The sequence below is a fragment of the Varroa jacobsoni genome, unplaced genomic scaffold (genome assembly GCF_002532875.2).
Source record: "Varroa jacobsoni isolate VJ856 unplaced genomic scaffold, vjacob_1.0 scaffold_1302, whole genome shotgun sequence".
NCBI classification, from domain to species: domain Eukaryota; kingdom Metazoa; phylum Arthropoda; class Arachnida; order Mesostigmata; family Varroidae; genus Varroa; species Varroa jacobsoni.
Window position 1 is genome coordinate 613588 of NW_019214204.1, and position 24952 is coordinate 638539.

Genomic DNA, 24952 nt, shown 5'->3' on the forward strand with positions numbered 1-24952 from the left:
TTTTATTTTGCATAACCCCACTAATAATTTGACATTTTTATTGATTAAAATGTGTTCTTCAAACGGATTTTGGAGACCATCAAACGGCAACGAAAAACACTTTTTGTGTATGTTGGGGTTACTTTGTGTCTCACAGACGCTGTTGTGCTGTTTACAGTGATAGTGCAGTGTACGGTTGCTCCCTGTAGATGAACTTTACGCTCTATCTACAGAATCGAACGTTCAGGTTAGAATACATGTATATAATAAGTGAAACGATCTAATCGGTCAGTCTACAAAGGGCGGCCATAGTCAGAGTCACCGAAAGGCAAGCAAAGGCAGGAACAGAAATGCTGGTATACACATCTACACACGCAAGCTTTTCTACCCGAATATACTCTTATATATAATTCTACTTAGGGACACAGCAAGAAACACACATCGGGAAATCGTTTGCCTCTTTTTCTTGCTCTATTGTTTTCCGGTCAGTCCACTGCCGTCACTGCCCTTATTTCTTGACCCTGGCGACTGGAGCGGTCATGCGTTCAATTCTGGATAAAGACTTCTGGCTATGTACAACATATAAGTGCCTCTTGAATGTGCCACAGTGGAAACCGGTTCCGACCCCCCGTCCCCCCAACTCCAACGCTCTTTTCTGATCTGACATTGTGTAACGAGTGCCCTCTGGGAGTGGCAATATTGTCGGCCTATCTAGATAGAAACTACTGACCAATAACAAAGTTATGCAAAGCAACACCAGAGGAGAGTTGGTAGCGGTGCGCCAGTTACACCTCCCTCCCATTGCTTACCCTTTAGATATCCCGTATCTCTGCTACATTCGAGAAGAAAATAACGCACGTGCTGTGCGGTGAGCATTTCAACACCAAGAACGTGTTCCACCGCATCGATGGCACCCATTTTTGCGCAGGAAAGTTACACGGTATGGATTCCCTTTGGTGCTGACTCCTGCTGATAGAGCTTTTATCAGGTCATAGTAGAGCCCGAGAGAGATGTGACGACGTTTAAACAACTATATTATGCAGAAAAAGAGTTCAATGTCTATCCCACAAGTTGAGATAAAGTCCAATGCAATAACTGAAACAATTTTGTAGAAGTTGCACATATCTCTGTCCTCTATGAAGTGTAGTTTTTGTAGTAATTATATAATTTCTGTTATATGTGGCTAACAAACATTTTGTTCGTTGCTATTTTCTAAGGTTAGCATACAAATGAAGTAAAATTATTATTAATTGTGTTTAGTTTGTGTTCTGTATTTGACTTATTGTGTTCAGCAATAGATATGCTTGAAGGCGGATCGCGAATCGCTAGAGCTGCCCTGGCCGCGATCAGTTTGAGTGCATAGATGGTCTTTGGGCTTACGTTATGTATGTATTTCTCTTCCTGTGTATAAAATCGTATGGAAGTATTCTAAATGCAGATACGAAGCTAACACCTCAAAGGGAAATAGTAATGGTATCGTAAATAGCTTCGAAATCAAGCTAATAATATTCAAAGCTTCAGATCACCCTGCACGCATATATTATGGCATTCATGTCAAGCACGGTTCTGGTAGCAGACTTTCAAAGAAAACACAATAAGATTTTCCTTTAGGTTATTTCACAAAGAAATGCTCAATGTATAGAATGAAGACTTGTTACTCGACTCGCCTGACTTCGTGCTACTGTGCAAGAGTACTGGTATGTAAAGATAAAACGTACTTCAAAGATGGTGGAGTTGTCTAAAAGATAGTTCTTTCAGCCGCACTTGAATTCGCAGTTGAAAAATATACGTTTTGTGAGTCATAAAACACTTTATACGGCATAATTTTGTGGCGATGTATATGAAATTATATGTGCCAATTATTTCACATTGCCAAGAAGCACCGTCAATGGAATAGTATACGCATCAGGGAACCTTTTTTAATTAGAACACTTTTAAGCATAAAAAATATGGCAGATACGGCTCTCGTATTCTGCGAGGATAGGAAATAAAAGCGTCTGTTCTACTACAAAAAAAAATTAAACTTACAGCAGATAAAAACGCTATAATAGTGAGATTAAAACAACTCAAGGTATAAAGGGGTAACGATGAAATATTTGTTATAATTTTATTGGTGCGTTTTTATCCATGCGGTAATAGGGTACGTTTGCGTAAGCCGTAAGAAGCGTGACGACGTGTCTTTTCATTCGGTTTAAAAGAAGATTAGTCGCATCGCACGTAGCTTGTCTGTTTTGCTAACACCAATACATTCAAATATATGCGCAATCAATTGAAGTATATCTCTGTCTTGAAGCTTAATTCCTGGTTTAAATTTGACGGGTCACGGTTTACACACGATATCCCCACGTGTTTCTTTAGACGAAGTACGCAGTTGTGGTGATATATACTTGAGTGAAAATGAAGTTCTTCATACTAGACGGACGCATCATCTGGCATCAAAAAGGCATCTAAAGTGAAAGACGTTGGTATATATATATTTTTTGTCGTGTTCATTGTGTCAACTTTACATTTAAATCTGCCCAAATGCCTTGCCTAGATTTAAGTTTTTCGAAGCTAACCACTTGTGTACTGGCCATTCATTCTGTGAAAAGCGTGCGCTCATGTGGATCCTAGCTCAGTCATGGGCAAAGCTGACGTGCTGCTTGGAGCGAAGATGCGTGGCGTGAACTCCATCATCTGCGTAACAATTAGTCAGCTTCGCATGACTGATGATAGACGTCCTTAGAGGTGTCTCGTGGACACTTGGCAAGGGATCATTTTTCCTGAAGAGTAATAGTTATTTGATGTGATCTGTTCGATATCTTTTATTGTGTTACGGTTCTGAATCCAAATTATGGCTCAATTCCCTTTGATGCCAAACCGCACTACGATAAATTTGACCCGTGACTTCGCTGCCATCATAGACGGCAGAAAAGCTATACACACATCGATCATCATTAAAGTTAGCCCTTTCAGTTTCCATTTTTCAAGCGTGAACGATCAGCGAGCTATTATAGTGGTAAGCTCGAAGTACGTTGCAATCGAAGTATATTGCCTCGTAAATGGGAAGTTTCGGTATGTTGATAGAGACCTCGAACCAACCATACTGCTGGACTCGCTTGTAGGCATCTCTTCCAGCTATTATATATTTTTGACTTGATAATAATCTGGCAACGCTGATGATTGCTCCATGATGGTCAGCACGCTTCCTGTCCATCGTTATTATATGAACGCACTCAGAGCGGTGTGCCTTAGCCATCGAGACGCCGCTGTGCCTATCTCTGCCCATACATTATATACGGCTCAATGGAGCAGTGCAACGATAAAACGAATACGTGCTAGTTCTATTTAGAATACAGCATTCACTAAATGCTCACGAACGATCAACGGATAAATCACGAACGAAAAACGGAGAAATTTTGCTTGTCTGTCTATAGTTGTCCTAGTAAATATCATATGCATATAACTGCTTGCCGTTAACGGTAAACGGTATATAGCGTGACTGGTCACCGCACTCTTGGATATAGACAGTCAATAACTACTGTAGATCGTCATGCAGATTCATCTCGTAATCGTCGTCTGACTGTTATCCGTAGATTGGCTGAAATTTAACGGTAACCTATACAAATCTATTATGTGAAAGATGAGGAGGGCCTGTAACGGAATTACCATTGGTAACTTGAGATGTGTGCATCTTAAGTTACCAACTGAGTTTTTATGTTGATTCGATTAGATGCATTATTACTCGTAAATGCTAATGGTTTATTTTGCCTTTATTTATGTCGCAGACAAATAAGAGAAAGTAGCATTCTAGAAGCACCCGTCGCAATACCTTTATGGCTTATAGTGAAGCTTCAGTGTCGCCGAATATGACGCTATGTCAAATGTCTAGTTGCGATAGGTCATTGCAATAAGTTCCTATGGAACATTTTGCAACTTTTTGGTAGCACTATAGTAAGAGCTGGAAAATTACCTCTTAATAATGTCCTCAACAAAAGGGTGCATATATAAGAAAGGAGGATCGAAATGTCCCCAAGCTACTGCACTGTTCTACCTCACAGCAAACGATAGGTGATCCTCGCGGCCGATTTTCAATAGACCTGTTTGTATCTGCGGTAGAGGGCTATACTCAACAGGATTAAACTCGCACATCAGCGCAGACGCTGTTGGAAGATATTGCTATCATTATATCGTCTTAGTTAGACCTTGCTAGTCGAGTCTAATGTAAAGACAACACTGGTAGAACAATTGTCTGTGAAGAATTCGTGTATACTAAAAACCTTAGAAAATAGGCTGAGCCCTTCTTAACGACCTGAGAAGCCCTAAATAACGTATTCGAATGGGGCGATATTTGGTCTCCTTCAAAAAGCCAATAATTGCAGACAACGGTTTCACTTCTCCGAGTGAAATTCAACCACCAGTTGGCTACGTTATCAGGAGCCGAGAATGTCCGGTAATTCATGTTTTTGGAACACTTATTTTGTCACTATCGGAATATCTGATTGGCTAAGATTGATCAACAGCCATACTAAGAGGTCAGTTAGATCACAGCCCGTCTTCCCTTGCTTTTGGCCATACCTGTTACTGACTGACAGAGTTTCGTTATAAAACTATACTGAAGTCATAGAACACACGATACAATAGCAGTCAAGCATGGATTCGTTTCTGATTTTAATTAATTAAAGATTAAAGTTTGAAACGGAAATGACAAAACAGTTTAATAATCTAAGCACGGCATACAACGTAAATTACCAAGTTACAAATCACACCGACGAAACAGCACCGAACTACTAAATTACCGGAGTCAAAGGGGTATGAACTTAACAACATTGAGTTTTTATGTATCCTAGCTTAATAAATCAAATTAGTAAAAAACTAATATTTTTATAGTAACATCAGTAAGAAGCGTTTATTCGTCTGATTTTGTCCCGGATTTCGCAATATTGGATATACACCTATTCACTAGATTAGTAACAGGTGCATGCTGTACGTGTTGAGGTAAACTTGGAACTGACGACTCTCTTTCTCTGATTTTCTGCCGACAGGTAAGCACATATATATATATATATATATAATGATATTTAGTCACTTCGAGTTCTCTGCTATACCATTGGACGGCCGCATACAGAACGCGCGTCTAAAAACGTCCTCTTTGCCGCTCTTTTTCTCTCTATTAGCAATAAGGACCAGAGTTTAGCGGTAACAAGTGGCGATAACAAGCCCCCGCAATGGACGTATACTTAACAACGGTAAGTTGAATGTCACGCAAACAACGAAATGAGTTTGATCTGATCTGCTCGTTAGTAGGCTGGTAATCTATCGGACAGGAATAAAAGAAAGAGGCGGCAGCTTGCAGAGAAGGTCGCTCCTAAAGCCCAAACAAAAAGCCTGCGCAGGACAGGTAATTGGCATATCGATGCCGCCCCAGAATATAAGAAGATTGCTTTATTACGTCTGCCAATGGCGCCTGTTCTACCGTATTTCTAAACTAAACACGATTATTTCTAAACACGAACCTTTCTGACTTTGCTAACAGAAATTAGAAAGTAAACAACTAGTAGTGCTATTGTGCTAATACAAGTAGGACTACTACGCCAACACAACTCACAAAACCAGTATTTCTTGGCTGCCATTGTTGTTCGGAAATCGGTCACGATATTTTTTTTACTGCCTGTACACTTCCATAAAACGCCGATTAGATTTCAGCGGCGAACATTTTCCTTGCTCTTGTCAAGATTCCCCGGGAGATCGGGGTCTGAGATCCGAAATTGAAGATGAAATATATACAAGTACAGCGAAACAAAATTCGAAAGATATCCAATGATGTCTACTCAGGAAAGGGGCATTCGTGTTTGTTCCATTTCGTTTTCCATTTGTAAACGCGTTTTCATCCGATAGTTCGTTTTCTCGACGCGATTTAAAAGAAAAAACCGTTATGGCTTCCGCGAAGCAGAAGTGGACTCTTGTCTAAAATTGGGAGATAGACATAGCCTCCGTATTCTCTCGTTTAAAAAATCGCTACGCTAGATAGTGTAACATTAAGGTAGAGTTTAATGAAATGCAGGTTTTTTCGGGAGTATAAAATCTAATCTTTACAATTGACTTGAGAACGAAGGTTTTCCTTTATACGGCTTGTCCGTTACGCACTCTTGCAGTTCTGGCTAGCATCGTAGGTTAGTTTTGCATGTGGACTTTCGCGCAAAACAGTTTTCCAGGATCTTTCTCGAAAAAAGACAACCTCCACGGTAAAAGAAATCTATATAGAAATGGAGGAAGGGTGAAAAATGCGAAAGCAAGAGAGTAACCTAAAGCTGTCGAAGGTGCAGGTGCCGATGGCATCGATGGTACGAACTTGTTCACGAAACGGGATAGGCACTATCTGGAGTTTTGTCAGATAGCTAGAGGCCTAACAAAAAAAAATAGAGATATTTCTTACAAAAGTAACAATACTATCAATGTCAGCTGGAGGGCCACCCGAGGAAAATGATAACGCATTTTTTAGTATAACTCTAAAAGTCACAAGGCCCGAAAGCTGTAGGCACTCCTGGCTGAAAATCGACCGAGGAAAAAAACATCGTGGGTTTCTCCGAGACAGTATCCAAAAAGGATGATATAATAGGAGTTCAACCCTGTGACCATCCATGAGGTATGCTTTTCAATTTGAGCGAACGCATGTATACATTAATGCGACTAATATACTGTAACGGGTTCCGGTAATAACACGTACGAAATAAGGCAAACTCTACGGGCCGAAGATTCGATATTATAAAAAGATCAGATCACATCATAATATACGCATACTCCAGCATGGATAAATATACCCAACCAGCACCTTTCTCTAAAGTCTTATTCGCTCCCAGCTGACTGTTTTCGGAACGCCTGAGATACAATATCTCTATTCGAACCGAACGCAGAACTACCGACAACGTTTGACTAAAATTGGATGTAGACAGTAACGAGCATACCCCTCGATCAGAGCTGTGCCAAGTCGCAACTGACACAGCAATCGACAGATGGGGTTCCTTTAAATTTTAGTAACCACGATTAAAGCAAATACCATGCTCCGCTATTTGACGTCGAGGTGTCTAGGAAAGCAGATCGTTTCCTGCCGATAACTGGATAATAAAAACGAGGGACTCATACAGGGAGAGCGTTCAGGTTAGCTGAAAAGAACCACAATAATAATAGGTAAATAGTAGTCAGATATTTGGCTGAAATGATGCAAATAAGGAGGCAGAATAGCAACCGTATATCCTGTGTACGCTTAACTTTATCTCATAATTAGATAAGGAGGTTTTTTGAGTGCCATAACAACAATTCTGTCTGTCACACTATCGCACTTGAATCGGAGAAAATATCAGCTCGACTATTGAAAAAATAAAAAACTTTTCGAGTTGATGTCGTCGAAAACTTACACGTTTCCTTTAGAAATGTTATGCTATTCATATTACGCGTGAGTATGAATCAAAATGACTACAACAAAAATCATCGGAAGGACCTTCCATTGGTATCGTGACCCATTCTTCCGGCAGTTTCATAGATTAAACGGCGACTATTGATCAGATAAGTAAATCCGAACGACAAACGTCATAAACTGGTAAAGAATGCAATGAGATCATAAGATAGGATCTTATAAAAGGTAAATTATACTGAATTTCTTCGAGAAGACTGTAGATACACAATATACAACTTACTGAAACATTTTTAACATGGGTAGGCGCTCTACAAACATACCAAAGTGTCTTTTGATCAGTATTTTACGTGATGCCGGTAAGATATGAAATCGAATTATCTACCAGTTTTTCGCAAGAATTCTATCTATGATATGTATATGACTATATTGTTCCCTACAATACCTAGCTCGCGATGGGTGGTAGCATTTAGTCTATTATGCTACACAGAGAGTGTAAAATTGGCAATCTCCTGCTTGCCGTTAATAAGTTGCAGGTAAATTCCTGCAATAGATGATATACCTAAAAAAAATCACTGCGAGGATTTGTTCGCATAAAGCAAGAAGCCGAGAATGGAGAAACAACTTATTCAACATTGATCTTTTGCTGGTTCACCTCCTACGAGAGAATTTTTTGCCGTGGTAAATACTCTGCGGGAGGCTACAAGTCACACGCATCTCTTACCTATCTTGGGCTGTAAGTGTTAAAAACAAATAATATTTAACATAATTTTATGATTTCATTACTTATACAATAGGAAGGCGATTAAATTCGGTGTATATTTTAGGAGTAAGGTTACCGTCACAGCTGACAGCACTCGCGTGTTGCTTTTGTAATCCTCCTCTATATACTTAGGTTTCAAAAGACCAAGCGCAGCACGTAGCTGCCTCTCGTTGATGGCCACTAGTACATCGGGCTAATCCGGCCAAGCACTTAGAGTTAAGCTAAGCGGCATCGGTGAACACGTTTTCTCCGAGCCGGTTACCTCCCAAAGCGTAGTTGCATGCAACCCAAGTCTGCTTGCCGTACTTGGGATTACCGTCACGTAGCCGCAGCCGATCCTGAAGGATTTCGCCCACATGAGCTACAGTCAGTGAAACAGGCGGCTTAATGGATGCCCATATGTAGAGAGACTCAAAATTTCTGTAAGCACATTGTATATCTAGTAATGAAATGGAGCCTCTAAACGCAAGTTTATAAAAACAGGAGAGGGCCACATTTATGGCAACCGACTTTTGAAAAGTTAGAAACGTATTTTGCAACTCTGATTTTAAAGGATAATTCGATCTAGCTTATTAAAAAGATTTACCATTTCGTTTAGTAAGTCAACTCAATTTATTCAAGTCATTATAACAAGGCGTGCTTAACTCTAAACGTATTCAGCATGAATAGCATGGAAAACGGCATATCGGGGTTCACTTAGCCACCGATTTCCTCTTGAACTCTGGAACTTTCGGAAGGAAATATTGTGCCATCGGAAGCCTGTGACATTTCATCATACCATATTTTCACAAACATAGCAGCAATGTTCCTATTTTGTTTTCAAAAACTTAAGTTTTGACCTACAGGGTCCTATCGCGATGTGACCCTGCCCTTGTCATGGCCAGTGTTTAGTTCGCGTCTACTAATGCAATGCTAATGCAACAGTCGAGGGCGACTTCAGCCAACTCCGCCCTCTAGCTTACTTCAAGCATGTCAGCTCCGTATTGTGCTTTTTATGATATTTGTTGTGAGCGGCGACCATGGTTTTTTTGAAGGTCGAGTCTTCTTCGCTTATTCTCGAAGTGCTAGAACACGTCTGGATCAAACGGGCCGTGGCTGGGTCGTCGGTTCTCCTGGAAAAGCAATATCCTTTCATCTTGCTTATGGATACGTTCACGGGCGAATAACCGGGCATAAGCATCGATAGCGCCGCGAAAATTTGAACTTTATATTGGTGTATGATGATCGCAAGCCTTTTATGCCTGGAATTTGTATGGCTTTTATTCTGTTTTTGGGATAAGATTTTTCGAGAGGATAAGTGCCTTCTTACCTATACACAGATTCAACAAGGTTAGCCACCTTTACACGCTCTGGCTTTGACCAACTTTCATACATGTGATTTAGGATTGAACTTAATGTTGGTACATGAATAGTTTATATAAACAGGTTTCACCCATTGCTGATATATGCACTAACAGCGAAATGAGACACTAATTGTTTGTTGTAAACAGCCAATTCTAATATGGGCAGACTACTAAGCGCGTCTTGGACCATTTTTAAAATTTCTCTCTTCATACTATAAAACAGGTGGATTTAACTGTCGTATGGATTGTTTTTGTTGGAGTACGCATGTTTCTTTATGGCTGTCAGGTACAACCGTTACTTGGCCAGTTTAGGAAGGCTATGTTTGGTACGTAGAATTGACTTATTTGTCGTGCAAGGCTGGAATATGCATTGAGGCCATCTAGATTTGGCCAGCCTCTCCTCTCGAACACCTATGTTCTAACAGGGCATAACAACGCAATGCAAAGGAGGTTGTCATGACAGCCAGTACAGCTGCTGGCTCCAACGCCCCAGCTCGGTAAAGGGAAACCTACTGCTCGAGCTGCAGATTTCACGCAGAATGATTAGGACTTGCTGACCCAAGGCCTTGACAAGTGGGAAGTCGAAGATACCGAAGGTAGAACAAAAGGAAGAGTCACTTGACTTGCATGTTCCGTGTAAACAAAACAACTGATTGAGGAGATAGGGGAAGACAAATAGCCGCGCCTGTACATGGTCCGGAAGGATGTCAGCGCGCACGCAGGTTTCGGTCGGTCGGTCGCTAAAACTCTGTCTAACTCCAGCTAAACAATGTCAATTCCATCTGTCCCACTAGAAACAACTGCTGTTCGCTATATATAGTCAATCGCTTTGCCCATTATTGTCAGAGGCATGACTGGGGGGTCTCGGTATGGTCCTGACTCGCACGACTCAAAAAGAGCTGAGCGATTGTGTGCGTGTAATCTTTCAGCACAATTTTGGTTATAGATGTTGGATCGCAAAACTAGTCAATTAAGGATGGATAGATGGTTGGCCCAAAATAATAAATTTTAACGCATAAAATAAGCAGTCAATCGCAATACAATTCCAAGGCTTTTACTGGTTGGGTGTAGATAAGATTCTTATTTTTCTAACAATCGTCTCATTGTGGTGTACCGTTGCTTCTTCTTTCAAAGATCGTAACATTGAATGCTATATATATCATATGGCGAGGGTAAATCCTGCACTTGATAGCTTCTAAAATATACGGCCCCACATACTGAGATATTATTGATAAAGTCAAAAACGTTTCCTAAAAAATTTAAAAAGTTGCCAAAAAAACGTGTTTTTTTCGTAACGTTTTGATATGCTTCACTAACATGTACCACTTACTAGGGACTAATTAGGGAAATTAGGGAAAAAGTGTAGATATCGCAGCAGTCCAGTGTTTTGTTATTTTTGCATCGGCTGTCTTTTGACATTGGCGAGCGCCTTTGCCTAGTAATGATTTACGAGTAGAACAGCCATTGATGGCTGCTATAGAATACCTTTCCAAGTAAACTTTCCGTATTACAGCGAAAGGAAATATAGCCAATTGAAAAGTGAAGGTAACAATTGAAATTCCAACTCGTTGTCGACCTAGTGTCACTCAGTGGTATTCTATTGTAATCCTAGAGACTGGCTTGTGCTATTCGAAGAACTTAAGATGTAGACTTTTTAAACCGGGTTACACCCTAAATAACGGTGCTGGGATAAAAACGAATTAGATTGAGATCTAGACCGTTCGAAATGTGACGACGAGGCTTAACTAACTTTCAAAAAAACAAGCACCACTCCTCACAGTTGGTGATCTCATCTAAATATACCTATAGGGCAGGGTGAGACTACATGGGACAGGGACCAAATGGGTCATTCCGTTTTTCTCGCAAGGGAGCTTTGATTTTAAATTCCAATACTATTAAAGTTTCCAGATTTCTCAATCAGATATTTAATGCAATTCCTATATAGGTCGCTGTATTTCGAGCATATATAAGGTAGGGTGCCTCGATGCAAATTTTGCAGAGAAATTGAAGCAGTTAAGTGGCCTCAAAGTACTCAATGAAGATGCATATATGCGTATATATATTAAGTTAAACTAAGGCAACGTAAGTTCGCACTTGTCGCACCACATGTCGTTGTTGTAACAATGTGTCACATGTGGTTGCTGTTATGAGAATAAATTTCACTGGCCTAACGCATCATTCAGAAGAAACAATCACATTGCGGATAAATATGATTTAAGATCAGAATTTATCATGGATAATTATTTATACCAGAACCATGCATAACCTTGGTAGTTACAGAGTTATCATTCCGGCCAGGCAAATTTAAAGCACGATGCACGCATTGTTACTGTTATTTATATCTGGTCAAATGGACGCAGCTCTTAGATGTGCCAGTACTTGGGCAACCAAAAACCGTAGCAGAACCTCATTTGGAGTTTTGATAGACGAATCATAGTCTTTGCTCTACCTAACTTAACATTAATTTTTCTAGTCATCATGAGAGACTTCTCTAGAAAGAAACTTTCTTTTTAGTTTCTTTGAATAACTGACTTTTTTATACGATCGTCAGTCATTAGAGGAACTTATAGCTCTTCTCCTTTTATATAGCCCCATTTGAAACCCATTTGAAAATTCATTGATTTTCAGTAATCCCATGAAAGGGTTATCGGAAATCAACGAATTGTAGTCAGTCTATCTCAGCCACATAACGAAAGAGTCGTTGACAAATGTAGTCGTATATTTTTTCCATTTTGTAGTACCAGTTATCTTAAACGATAATGCCATACAAATTTTAGCTTTTCAAATCCACTCTCCCCTATATACAGTGTTTAAAACATTGTCCAATCCAAAGTAGACAAAATAATTACACTACTATTAAAAATGTCCAACCATGATCAACTGGCTTTGTAAATATCCTGTAAATCCATACATATATATTCCTTGCCACGGTGGCCTTTGTGGGTATATAGTTCTCGTAGTTGGGATCGTCTTTGTAACAAACTATAGTGACCATCTACATTAGCGCAGCTTTATTCTGACGTTTGTCTTCGTCGCTGCATAACCGTTATGCTTGACCCAACTAGGCCTTATGGGTCGTTCATTGTCCCATTTTTCAGTCGTGCCGGTGGCCCACAAAATACCATCATTGGTCCGATATTTTCGATTTCTTATAGAGCACTAATGTATACTTTGCGTCGACGTGAAGGACCGCCGGCCTATTTCGATTTTCTTTTGAGATTTTTCGATACCCCAATGTTTTATTTTACTCTCCTCGTCATTTTTAGGCAGATTTCCCTGGACTACACTCAACGGCCCAACCAGCGATCACAGAGCTTGTCGAAAAGCAACCCCAGTCTTTACGTTAAGTTGTATTCTTTTATCCTCTTCATCTCTATAATAGGCGGAATCTGTATTTTTTGCTTTTTTCGTCCCTAACTGAATTCCAGACTGTACTTAAGTAAGCCATATTGTAAAAGTTATATGTACACACTCAGGCGTGCACACGGAGGCAAAATAGGGTGGTGGTGACCTCAAGCCTGATAATGGTAGCCGCGCTACGAAATGACCATTTGGATTTAATGCCGCTATCCAGCTCCGGTATGTTTTCGACGATGGAGGCTAAGCGAAATAACAGTTTCAGCGAACATCGTACCCAAAAAGGAACAACAAAGAGATGTAGCTAGCCAATAGGGTCGATTGCCATTGTAGATATCGTTATCCATCTACTGAAAGCAACTGAATTTTTCGTTTCGATAGAGATAACTTACGTAACTAACACAAGTTCATTAAGTGAGATATTAACATAAATCTAGTGAAAACAATGCAGATGTTAATTATGATCCGGAAGTTATAGCAAAAGAGAAATTAGACCATACGGCAATTATCGTGCTTTTAGAAGTGCAGAAACAAAGACCAAAGAAATAATTCCCTTCCAAAAATGCAAGAAAAACTTAGTGATCACAGGTGAACCGACTTTCATCAGTCTACTATTGTAGACAAAATTCAAAAAACGTTACGTCAATGCAAACGTAATATACAAAAAAAAGAAATAATACATTTAGAAAAGACAAAATTTTTCGCCCGGAGAAACAAAAAACGTTTAAAGATGCACTCAATGTTATCTCCGAACACTCCGTATATGAAAAATACATCCTCAGTAAAAAATAATTAAAAAAGCTCGCTTCAAATCAGAATTGAAATGCCCAGCTATCAATGAGACGAAAATCGAACCTTATTAGTATACAGTTTGTAAATGTCGATAAACATACTGGACAAAATACAGGCGTGGTTGCCGCAGAGCTTCTTACAGACTGCTTGGGAGTGAATGGAATCCTAATCGTTGGGGTGCCCTCTACCAGTGATTTGATCGAATTTATTCGGTATTATTGGGTTGAATAATTATTCAGCAGCAGGTCACGATAAAATATCGGATCCAATCGCCGAGAAAAACCAGAACCTCTGCGTTTACCTTCCATAACACTTATTTAAATTCACTTTCAGGTCATTTCCCCCGGGCATCAAAAGAAGGAAATATAATTACTTCCATCCACAAGGATAGAGATCTAGCTTTTGATAGCCGGTGCCTTTTGTCTTTAGCAGACCGCTAGAGACTCTTCTAAACTGCAGTTAACTCAATTTGTAGAGAAATACAAGATCATTAAAAAAAGAAAACAATTTGGATCAAAATATGGAAAAAAATAGCGGTAATCGTTAGTGAGTTTTTGGTCAAGCAATGGAAAGGAACCGAAGACCAGCTGTGACCTTAGGAGCGCATTAGACGGTGCTATCAATCGATAAACTACCCTTCTTCGGCCAATATAATAATTTCAACGATCGATTTATACTTAGTCAATAGAAAACAAATTGTGAGATGCCCCAGCAAAAGTAGCTTTTCTTCAAATTAATGAATATGGAGTCTGTAGGCTTTGGTTATGAGATTTACTTCGCTTAATATGTATTTATATAAATGACCTCTATATGGGTTCTGTAGTGGCATTCGAGATTGGTTAGTTTGCTCATACTCACTAGTAGCATCAAAGACACTGTTTGTCTAAATATAGGAGAAACGACTGCAGTGGAATTTCAACTTAGCCGAAGCAACCAGGTTAATTTAGGCCCACGAGAGCACTTTAGGTACCAAACAGTGATATAAATGAGACGGTTCTGGAATCCGCTAACAATGAGTACCTATTTGCACTATAAATTTTTTTCATCAGAAAAATCAATACTTGACAGTGATATACCAACTTAACGTCGAATAAAACAGCTATGTCTATAGGTTATAAATTAAGGAACATACTGTGAATCGACCTTCGAAGAAAATCTAGTTGTAGCAATACAAGCCCATCTCTTGTATGTCAAGTCGTACTTTTATTTGGGGCTAACTATAAAATAGATATATAGCATCGGTCGTCCAAAAGGCTCTAGAATGCGATACCCCTTTGCATTGACACGATATAGCATTTTTAAAAATGCTCTATTTTTATAGTCCTTACATGTATAGTACGGTCATTGACGCAAATAAATGGAAACCAAAGAAGCTCCATAAATATATTGAATAGAACTGAGGAGTCAAAGCTTAGTAATTTATAGGCTTGCAAACATAAAACAATTTTATATTGAACTTCTCATTCACCTAAGCATGCCTTGAACAACAGCACAAAAGCTTGTCCTTAAACAGCGCTTCTCAGAATTTCTTCTGATGAATTAATTAATTCCCTATTTAGCCAATTGCTTTAAAAACTTACTATTGTTGACCTAATAAGTCGACCAAGTTGCGGTTCCCTTTTCGAGCCATCGGATAACATGAAGCTCCATATTGCTTAGAATAGTATCTGACAGAGACTAACAGATCTACCTGTGAATGCGTCACATGTCAGTCGGGATGCAAGTCGGGAAGTTGCAACTTTTTTTTTTTGTAAATAACCGAACTAAGGGAAATTTGTATCATTCATTAGGGAAGATGTATGATTCAATGTAGAACGTTTCCTTTGTGCATTTTCCGTCCCGAAATTTGTCGTTCATCGGACGACGACGATCACAAAGATAGTCAAAACAATGTTGAAGAGTCGGAGAAAGGGGGTCGTGGAGCTACAACTACGGAACATCGTTTTTATTTCAGTTTAGAGATCTGTCAGGCCAATTCGATTTGCCATGAAATACATTTGACTTAGTTTGAAAAGTATTCGGATCGATATCAAAATGGAAAACAATAGAAACAGTGTTTATATTGAGATTTTAGAACTGTTCAAAAATTGGCAAGGTCAGGCTGTTGACTGCAAATCCAAATCCACGTATCGTCCTTTAAGATTGTTCTCATCTGTGGGTATATGTAAGTATTTATGCTCAACTGTTCGTTAGGGAAGAGTTGCGGTTTTACCACGGCTCGAATTAACCCCTCGTGTGGTTTATGGCCATCTAGTGCTCGAATTGAAGGCCCTAGTATGATTTAGTGATTTATTTGTGCTACTATAGAAGAATGGATTCGTTTGAGTCGATGAGCTAACGTCAACTTGCTTACTCTACCTGATGATAGGAACCTCCACTAGATTAATCACTGCCGCCAACCTGCGCTAGTCCAGCGATTACCGCTTTCAGGTAATCACCACCTACATTAAAAGTTGTTTACTCAACCAAAATTTTGGCTGTGCTTTAATAGCAGCCAAGTCGACAAACAAGAGGCGATCCTCCAAAAAAGAGCCCTAGATGCTTAGAGAATCACTCGGATGCAGGTCAAGGTTATCTAAGGCCCAGTGAAAACCGTCGTCCATCTGCTAAGCTATTTGACTAAATTGAGGTTAAAGAATGTGAAGGGTGCCCAACAATTTCAGTGGGTGGTGCGTTACCATTAAGTGTTGGCCGGCTTCTTCGTCACCCTCGGCTAAAGTAAACTCTATCGGCAGTCAGTCGACGAGCATGTCGGTCCCCACCTGACTTCCTATGCGGTCCAAGAAAAGGTCGTGCTGAAGACTTTTGCTGAAGTGGGGGTAGACAGAACTTGAGGGTAAGGCAGCCAACTCGTCACTGTCGTTGTTCGCCGCGACAGTTTCCTCACTACGACCACTTTAGACGCTCATACACCTATTATAGTGTATTTTTAATTATATTACGGTAAACATTTGGGAGATGTGAGCGGTTGCCTTTGACGAACCTAGATTATGGGTCAAGTATAGGGTTTGCAACAACAGTGGACACAAGAGAATAGAATTAGCGGACAGAACTGACGACAAAGTTTTCTGACGTGATTTCTAAGTGTATGTTAGATAACTGCGCTCCTGCTAAGAGACGATACTATCAATGATTACACAAGCGACAGCACCGCAAAATGGAGAGAGGGTAGGATGAAATCAAATCTACGGCAAATCATGTACGCCCGTTAAATGATCACTAAACAACCAGACGACACTAAAAGCGTACATTTTTGGGTTGGGACATGCAGTGATCCAGACAACCGCCCTAAGAGACGATGCAAGGCAATATCTGCTGGGTCAGTACCAAATATGCTTGACATTGTAATTTTTTCTTTTTACCTTGCGTCTTGTCAGAATTTATTTCAGTGATTTCAGAACATGGCTGAATCGTTTTGTTGGTTGAAATCGATGCATGCACGAAGCGGTCGCTATAGGTTTCGCATCCAAAAGAGTCAATTTAGAGCCCAGTTAGATTATCCATTCGTCTGTCGTAAATACCAGTAATCTTGAATATTTTAGATTGTCATAAGCAGAAATTTTTTGAAAGTCAGACTATATCCAAACGTCTTCTAAGTCCAGTCTTCTGTCCTTTGTATGGGTGGTGAGTGAATGCTTTCCCTCACGTATATATATAGCATCTCCTTACGCAAGGGTTCGGGTGGACGACTCCTCATTTAGCCTGTGAGCACAAGTAATAAATCCCTTCGATTCGATCCATCAACGCCACGTGTACCTAGTTGCAAGCACTAGAGCTGCACCTCAACTTCGAAAAGTGGGTAGAATTTCAGACGACGGCTCTGGAAATCGCCGCAGGTACAGCTTGCTCATCCATCAGGAAAATAACCACCGACTCCGATGCCCTTCCATATCCCCTCTATCTTACATCGGCAAAACCATAGCATCGAGCCCTTCGCTTTATCGACGGATGACTTACCTCGCTTATTTTATTACAGACAAGCGGCCTTTTCCTTTCCTCTACCCGCTTTCGTTTCCTTTCCAAGAACTTCCTGCTTTACATACTGGCAACGCCGAATCCTTTACCAATCCCGATTCGACCACCGCTGCTCTACGCACCCATTGAAACCGTTGCCCACGTTGATCTCTTTATTCGACCCTCTGGCAAGGCCGAATGGTAAAACCGCTAATCTCGGAAATAAACTGTTCGTCGGGCTGCTACTAGTGGCTTCGAGAAACAGCACTTGCCTCGATCGAGTTCTCCTATAGAATTTGGCTGTTGTCCGAAAGAAGCTGTTACTGCTAGGCACAAGGTCCAATATTACCTTGCTTGATTACCCTATCTTAACCTCTGCTTCTAACTATTAGCTCAGGGGTGGCTGCGCGTTTAGTTCCCGACACAATGAACAGATTTATCTCAGTCTCTCTTAGTCTCCTCAGGCCCAGCTCAATGTCTTTCCTCTCTTTCCTTTGGACCTTTTACCCATGTGCTCTCAATCGATGACGAATTTCCGCTTTCCACGTGAATGCGTAATTCTCTGAAAAAAAGAACATTGACGATGGACTCAACCTACAAAACTGACCAGGGACGCGTATAGAGTAAATTGGAGCGCATCTAACTGTCTTGCTTGATATACCAACAGGTAACGAGAAAAGAATAAGCTTCAGAACACTTAAAATATCGTTGTAGATCAATCGATGTTGTAGTCTGTTTGTAGCAACTATATAGCGCGTAAATTCAAACAGACAAAACCAGGTACTGGTGATCTGTCTTGAGCGGTTGTCGCTCCACGCATTTGTTTGTCAAATGACACACGGTAGGGAAGTCGGAGCTCAAGCTGTTGACATTCCCCCGGTAACTTTAAAAACTGAGCTAAGTCCCGCCGTTGGTCAGATTGTCATATTGCTTGGTAGAAAGACTTTTTTGGTTTCTCCATTCTATTTTTCCTAGCTCTATGGTTAGTGGTGAAACTCAATGCAGATGGTGGTTTTTGACAGTCCTGTTCATCATGATGATGATGACGCTGACGAGTGCTACTGTTTGTGTCGGTAACGAATTGCATCGAAATATCTTTCGGGGGCACTTAAGCAGTTTTTGGGACATAGTTTAACCGGCAAGGTACAGGCGTCGCTCAAGTTTTCAATATCAACCTAGAATATATCGTTTAGCTTCAAAGATAGCACAGTTATAAACACGTTGCACGAATCATACTTTACACCCAAAATGCAGGCATATTTTACCACGATCACTTTTCGTTTAACAGCTTTGCAGCATCATTAACAGGTAATGGTTTAATCATTGGTCTTCTTTTGGTTTTGCTAACCTAGACTGCAACGTAAAAAGTCGTTCGTGTGTTTTTTTTGTGTCTAGCTTACATTATACTTCAGTACACCTCATTGTCAAACGTTTATTTAATACAAAATTGAAATACATTTAATGAAGATGAATGTCGCACGCCTAAAACAAGAAGACCAATAGACGCTTCTGCAACAAATACATTACTAGAGACTGGTACGCTGAATGAAACGTCTCTGGCTCTTTATGGAAAATCTTATCTCCCGCGTGCAAAAAGCAACGTCGTGCAATCTAGTGTCGGTAACATTCATAGTGGTTCTTCTACGTGCGGCTAAACACAGTATAGTACCCCGACTTTGCTGCAGAGTGAACACGCATCCAACGTTAAGGACTTTCAAACATGGCTGCCACAGGGCCAAACATGGCACGGGATCTGCATGGTCTAGTAATCATTTATAGTCTGTCGAAATTAGCCTAGAACAAGTCGGAGACGACGACGACGCCAGTATCGTAGTCACCACTACCCGCAAACACCCGCACCCGATAATGCTGTTGGCTTCACGCGCTGGAATAGCTCGGCGAAAACGACCGGAACTCTTAAATAACCGTATTGGCGGGCAATAACAACCCACCGAGAGATACTTTTTATGCCATTTAGTCTAAACTTGTTAAAAATTTTCTAGGAAACATTAGCTAGAAAGTAAGAGTCTGCTTAAATTAAGTGAAATAAATGTTTCGAATTATACACGCGATGCAACTGCTAGGCATTACTTCGAACAGCTGGCCCCTGCTACCACAAACTAAAGCATATCTGTGTGGTTTTGAACTTATATCACCCTAAATATCTTGAAATATCGTATTGAAGTACGATACCATTCTATCACCACGTCAGTGGCTAAGGTACAGTAAAGTTACGTAATGTCACATACCAAACGCCCACGCTCAAATGGTCCGTTCTATTACATGCCTAAAATCTCCTCCCTCTAATAGGAGCGCGCGGTTATAATTTTTTTTAAGCAAAAAAACATGTGTCACATTGTTTCAGTTCACTGTGCACCTATCAATCGAAAGCGAGTGATGCGAAGATCGCGGCGCATACGTTATTGCACGTTTTTGATTTCCCTAGATAAATAATCAATTGTTTTAAGATCAATCAATTATTCTTTTTTTGCAGCAACTGATACGTAATGGACACAAACAGCTGTCAAGGCTATTGCGATGTTTATGTTTTCTCAAGGGAAGGTGGTATCCATTTTCCGTGCATGTCCAACATGTGTTTTCCAACACGGACGATGCGTCAGTAACCCTATTGCCCACTGTTTGCCCATGACCAGGCAACATACAAAAAGGTAATGACAATGCCTTAATTGGATTAATTACGCGGGCGCTTGATCGACGGATACAAACGAAAGCAGCTCGAAACCATTCGTGTTAACACAATTCCCGCAATTCTCATGTAAACATTTTCTTTGTTTCTTTGCCGTTGTTGTTCGGGCTGTTGGTTCTTACACTCGGCTCCAACTTATTGTTACGGCTTATTAATTGGATACTATTAACGTTTTGAAACGTATTAAGACTCATCGAATTAGCTGCCCGATTCGAACAAACAAATGAAAAATCCTTCAGGTGAAATTTTCTAGCCGAATAATGACAGGAACACAGAGGTCACGTGTTTTAAGGACAAAAAATAAACACGCATGGATAATCGCATCATTTTATAGTTATATAACAAAAATAATGACAATTTTCTGTGTATACTCTGCTCGTTATTACGACTGTACGACGTATTGGGCATACATCGTTATAATAATACCATTTACTATTGCACGACTCTGTGCAGGTAGTTCGGTGCCTCAGCTGCGTCCAACTTCTGCCAGTGCCATACCACAAATAGCAGTAGAAGCCGACACTCTCGCGGTGCCTGATACAGTCGTTTCTTGTTTCAAGATCTTCTTTGGCGCTCTTGCGGCGTCTCTAATCAGTGACCAGCGTGTCTTTAGAGGCGTGGTTGTTCGAAACGCAGTGATGTAAAACTGTGCTTTATTTTCGTACCGAGGTCATCGTCCCTTATTTTTACATCGTTCGACCTCTGCCATCGTCTGTGAGTAGCTTTATGACTGTCGAAGATAACTATCATTAGCCTGTACGGTTATCCGTTGCTAATTTCGAACAGTCCGCCGCTAGTTCGTCTATCTGTTTGCCAAAAGCATTGTACGTTTGTACTCTGCTTCGTTTGGCTTCGCCGGTGGCCATCTTCTTTCTCCAGTGCTTTTTTCGAGTCACCGCTGCGGGTCGTTGTCCGTATCGCTGCCGGATAAGCCGTACGGCTAATACTGTACCCGCGCACTAACGAAATGAATATGAGGACGCGCTCTGCCAAAACAACAGGTGATAGAAGCTCTAATAAAAATAGACACGGGCGGTGGTCTTCGCATAACAAACAATATTAGGCGTGCACGCGCTTGTAAAAATTAACGAGATAGAAAATAGATCGAACAAATAAGTATCACTAGCTGTTGTCTTTGTGATGGCTCTGTAGGTCCCACGCTAGACGATCGCTAATAGCCAACCACTGTACTTAGCGCTCTCTCATTGGGATACTGTTGGCTTTCGTCCGAGCTTTGCTAAGTTCAACTTTCCGTATTCGCTGTTTCCATTGGCACTTTCACAGCAACATTAGTAGCCTGTTGATCTAGACGTCTTGGCGGACTGACCCTGATTTTGAACCAACGATATGAGCAAGGGACACATTCTTGTGGGCTCATTCCGTCTTTTCAAGCTAGCTGTGTGTTAAAGGAGTGCCTATGCATTTTCATCAATAGCAACGCCTGCAGCAGAAAGAAGCGAATTGTCTTGAGAATGGCTGAGTGCGTGGGCAGAACCCAGTGTTCACGCCGTCACGGAACTTGATATGTGTTAGTTCTCTAGGACTGTTAAGGATCCTCCGCGTGCCTGTTTTGATGGGACGTCGCCTTAAGGAATTTCTGTTCTCTGCCAGCTGGCTGTAAAGTTTTTGATCGTATACGTGTACGTGATTTTGTCCCGCGCAGCCGCCCATGGCTGATTTCTGCCCGCGTGGTGAATGGTGAGTTATCTGTATTTTTGCCACTATTGCTCGCTTGCACAGGACGAAGGTGACAGAGTCAAGAGCCCTTACGTTACAATTTTAAAAGGTGCAACTGAGATGGCAACGAGAAAGGCTGCAGAAACAGTGCCGGCGGAGGTCCTTCGCCGGTCAAGGCATTCAAGCTTAGCCCTTTCAGTGAATCAAATGCTCGTACGTAATTAAGCAATATTTATTAATGTCTCGTTAGTTAAGAAGATAACTATTTAACTGAAAGTTGGAAGTGCTGTTTGATGCCCTCCGATGGGAGGGTACCGAGCAGCACTGTCCTGTTGAGCGTGTATGTACGGACTGCATGGCGACGCTAATAACAGTAAAAGCTCACGGAAAAGCTGAATGAACGTTGACGCCAGAGAAAAACTAGACGGGCGTCTTCGTTGCCGTATGTAATTACCATCATCTGTTAATTGTCTTACGTAGGATTAGAGTTTTTGTTCGATAAAATGATGATGATAATAGTAACTTGAATTGATTGAGCCAATTTAGAGTGCAAAAAAAATTAAAGAAATAAGGTTTTTCATCCGAAAGATGAAGTAGAAATTAACAGTCAACATGAAATTGATAACTGAGGAGATATAAAACCCAGTAGAATTAGCCAATACCATCTCCTACTCAAAAGCTCAATGCAGCAGTGTATAGGTCGTAGAGCGGGTCTCAAAACTGCAGCCTTCAGATCAATTTTGTTGATATATACTGTACATAATTGTACATTCGCGTCCTCACGGTACTCTCCTTTTTTGCCCTCGAACCGATTTCAACCTTATGCTTTGCTAATCTTAAGTCTATCCAAGGTAACTACTGGTATGCTCAGTAATACGACAAATATATTCGTCTATCAAATTCATGACGTACATTTATATCGCACGTTTAAGATGCAAAATTCTTGGTGCTTTTATATAATAATAGCACGGCACTTTTTAGAAATAAGTGTATCTGTCAGAACTAAGAAAATTCATTGTAAACCCTAAACCTCCAAAAAGTTTTTTCTCTGACCGTGCAAGCTCTCATCTGGCCTAAAACAGTAACAAAAATGAAAATCACATCTTATCTTGTCCGGTATATCAAGAGAAGTGGCCTAAACGATAGCCTTTGGCTAACTGCAAAGTAAGTCTGTCCTAGGAAACCTCCCAGTTCCGGCTTCAAAGTCGGTTGCCGGTCGTGAAAATCACGGAAACTATAAGGTCATCTAGTCATATGAGTTTGGTGACTGTAAGGGGTGTGGCGGTAGTAACATCTTAAGATGTTGACCTTCTGCGCGGTTTTCTAACGTAAGCCACTGAGCCACGGGGTTGTTTGTATTATATTGTAGCATTATATTATAGTTGCACGAGACAACGTGCCACAGTCTACAAGAACAGTCTATTTTCAGATGATGTCCCAATAAGACTTAACCAACGTCATCGGTGTAAAACCAGACTGACCGCACGCTGACCAGGAGACGATGAGCGACTTCGGTTAGAGAACCTGATAAAGGCCATATATACTTACATTCGTACAAAAGGACATAAAAAACGTTACACACTCTCTCTCTCTCTCTCTCTCTCTATTTTACAAGGGGAATGGGTGAGTACGCTGATCTGACTAATGTACTTGCCTGCAGCAGGTGTTCTACCTCTAGAACTCAATAGGGTGTAACAGCTGACTGGAATGGCATAGCCGACACTGTCAGCGGCAAATGGGCCATACACACGATGGTGGTTTTGCTCCTTTTCCTGCGTCCACTAAAAGCAAAGTCATTCAACCAAATTTATTCGGTGCTTCCTGAGAGTTCGGCTTGTAAGGAGCCTTACCGCCTTTTTTCGGCATCACACCATTAAGGCCCCCTTTTCAGGCTTCGCCATAAGTACTGCTACCAAAGCCAACTCAAGTAAGACGGAAGATAGTGCCTGACAGCCTGCTTCATTCGTGCGACATTTCCGCCTCTGAGCCGAAGTAATGCGAGTTCTTTTAGGACAATTCTTGACAGGCCTTGTCCAGCACGTCGTCTTGCTAGCGCTTGACACAGCCGACCATTGCCCTTGACTTCCAATTGCACTCAGACCCTCCGGATCTCCTATCTTTCGTTCACCACACGATCGAATGCCTTCCGATGTTCTACACACAGCCACATCGTCATACCACATTCTCTATAGGGCAGGTGTCGCGCGAAATGCAGAGGGGTGATGATGTCCGCAGCGAAGGAAGCGTTCTTTGTTTTCGCGATCTTTTCTTATTGTTATACGTATTCATGACTATATGCGAGCGTAGAATGCAAGAGGTAGTTACGGGACCTAAGCATTAATCAGAATTACTGTTTCGTCTTTATCATTGTCCAGTCTGCTTCTAATAGTGAACAATCCATCTGCAAAGGGTACCTTCGTTGCTGGCAGCGAAGACAAATACTATTCACCGTTCTTCTGTCTCGATCAGAATTTGGCTTTCTACGAAAAAGCATTCAGGCTGATCTTATGAAAGTAGCGGACATAAGGAGTTCAAAATTTCCCCATTGTCTAGAGTTCTGAAACACTGCTTTATTGGTTGTGTGCTTCATTATTGAGTAATATAAGAAATTACACTTGATAATATAGATTAACACTATCAAAAGAGCTAAACCCCAAGGTCGTATTGGATAATTGTCTACACGTTCTTCTAATAAAGTGCATAAAAGAGGAAGTGGCTCTTTCGAGTTAATGCCTATATTATTCGGATTTTTTGAAAAAAAATGTTCTAATCTATCGTCATAGTATGTGTATATAGACGACAACTAGAGTGCTCCTAGTGAATACTTCCTAGCAGCGCGGTACGCTAGTATAACCAGGACTAATGCTTTACTTGCTATTCTAGGTTTACGTTAGTTTGGACCACAAATCCATACTAGTATCGTTACTGCCGTTATTATTATTATTATCTCAGTACCGTTCCAGAGGCTTCTTTCAAATAGCTTCTGCCCC

At 40.8% G+C, this 24952-nt stretch overlaps 1 long non-coding RNA gene and 1 pseudogene across 1 annotated transcript; one reads left to right on the forward strand and one right to left on the reverse strand.

The window, feature by feature from the left end:
* The first annotated feature begins 288 nt into the window (after window positions 1–288).
* LOC111268593 (uncharacterized) lies at window positions 289–14328 on the forward strand. Its single transcript, XR_015314297.1, has 4 exons — window positions 289–919; window positions 5136–5207; window positions 7900–8105; window positions 13958–14328. It is a non-coding gene; the product is annotated as an uncharacterized LOC111268593 (long non-coding RNA).
* LOC147752354 (uncharacterized) lies at window positions 8271–9506 on the reverse strand (annotated as a pseudogene).
* Window positions 14329–24952: the final 10624 nt, after the last annotated feature.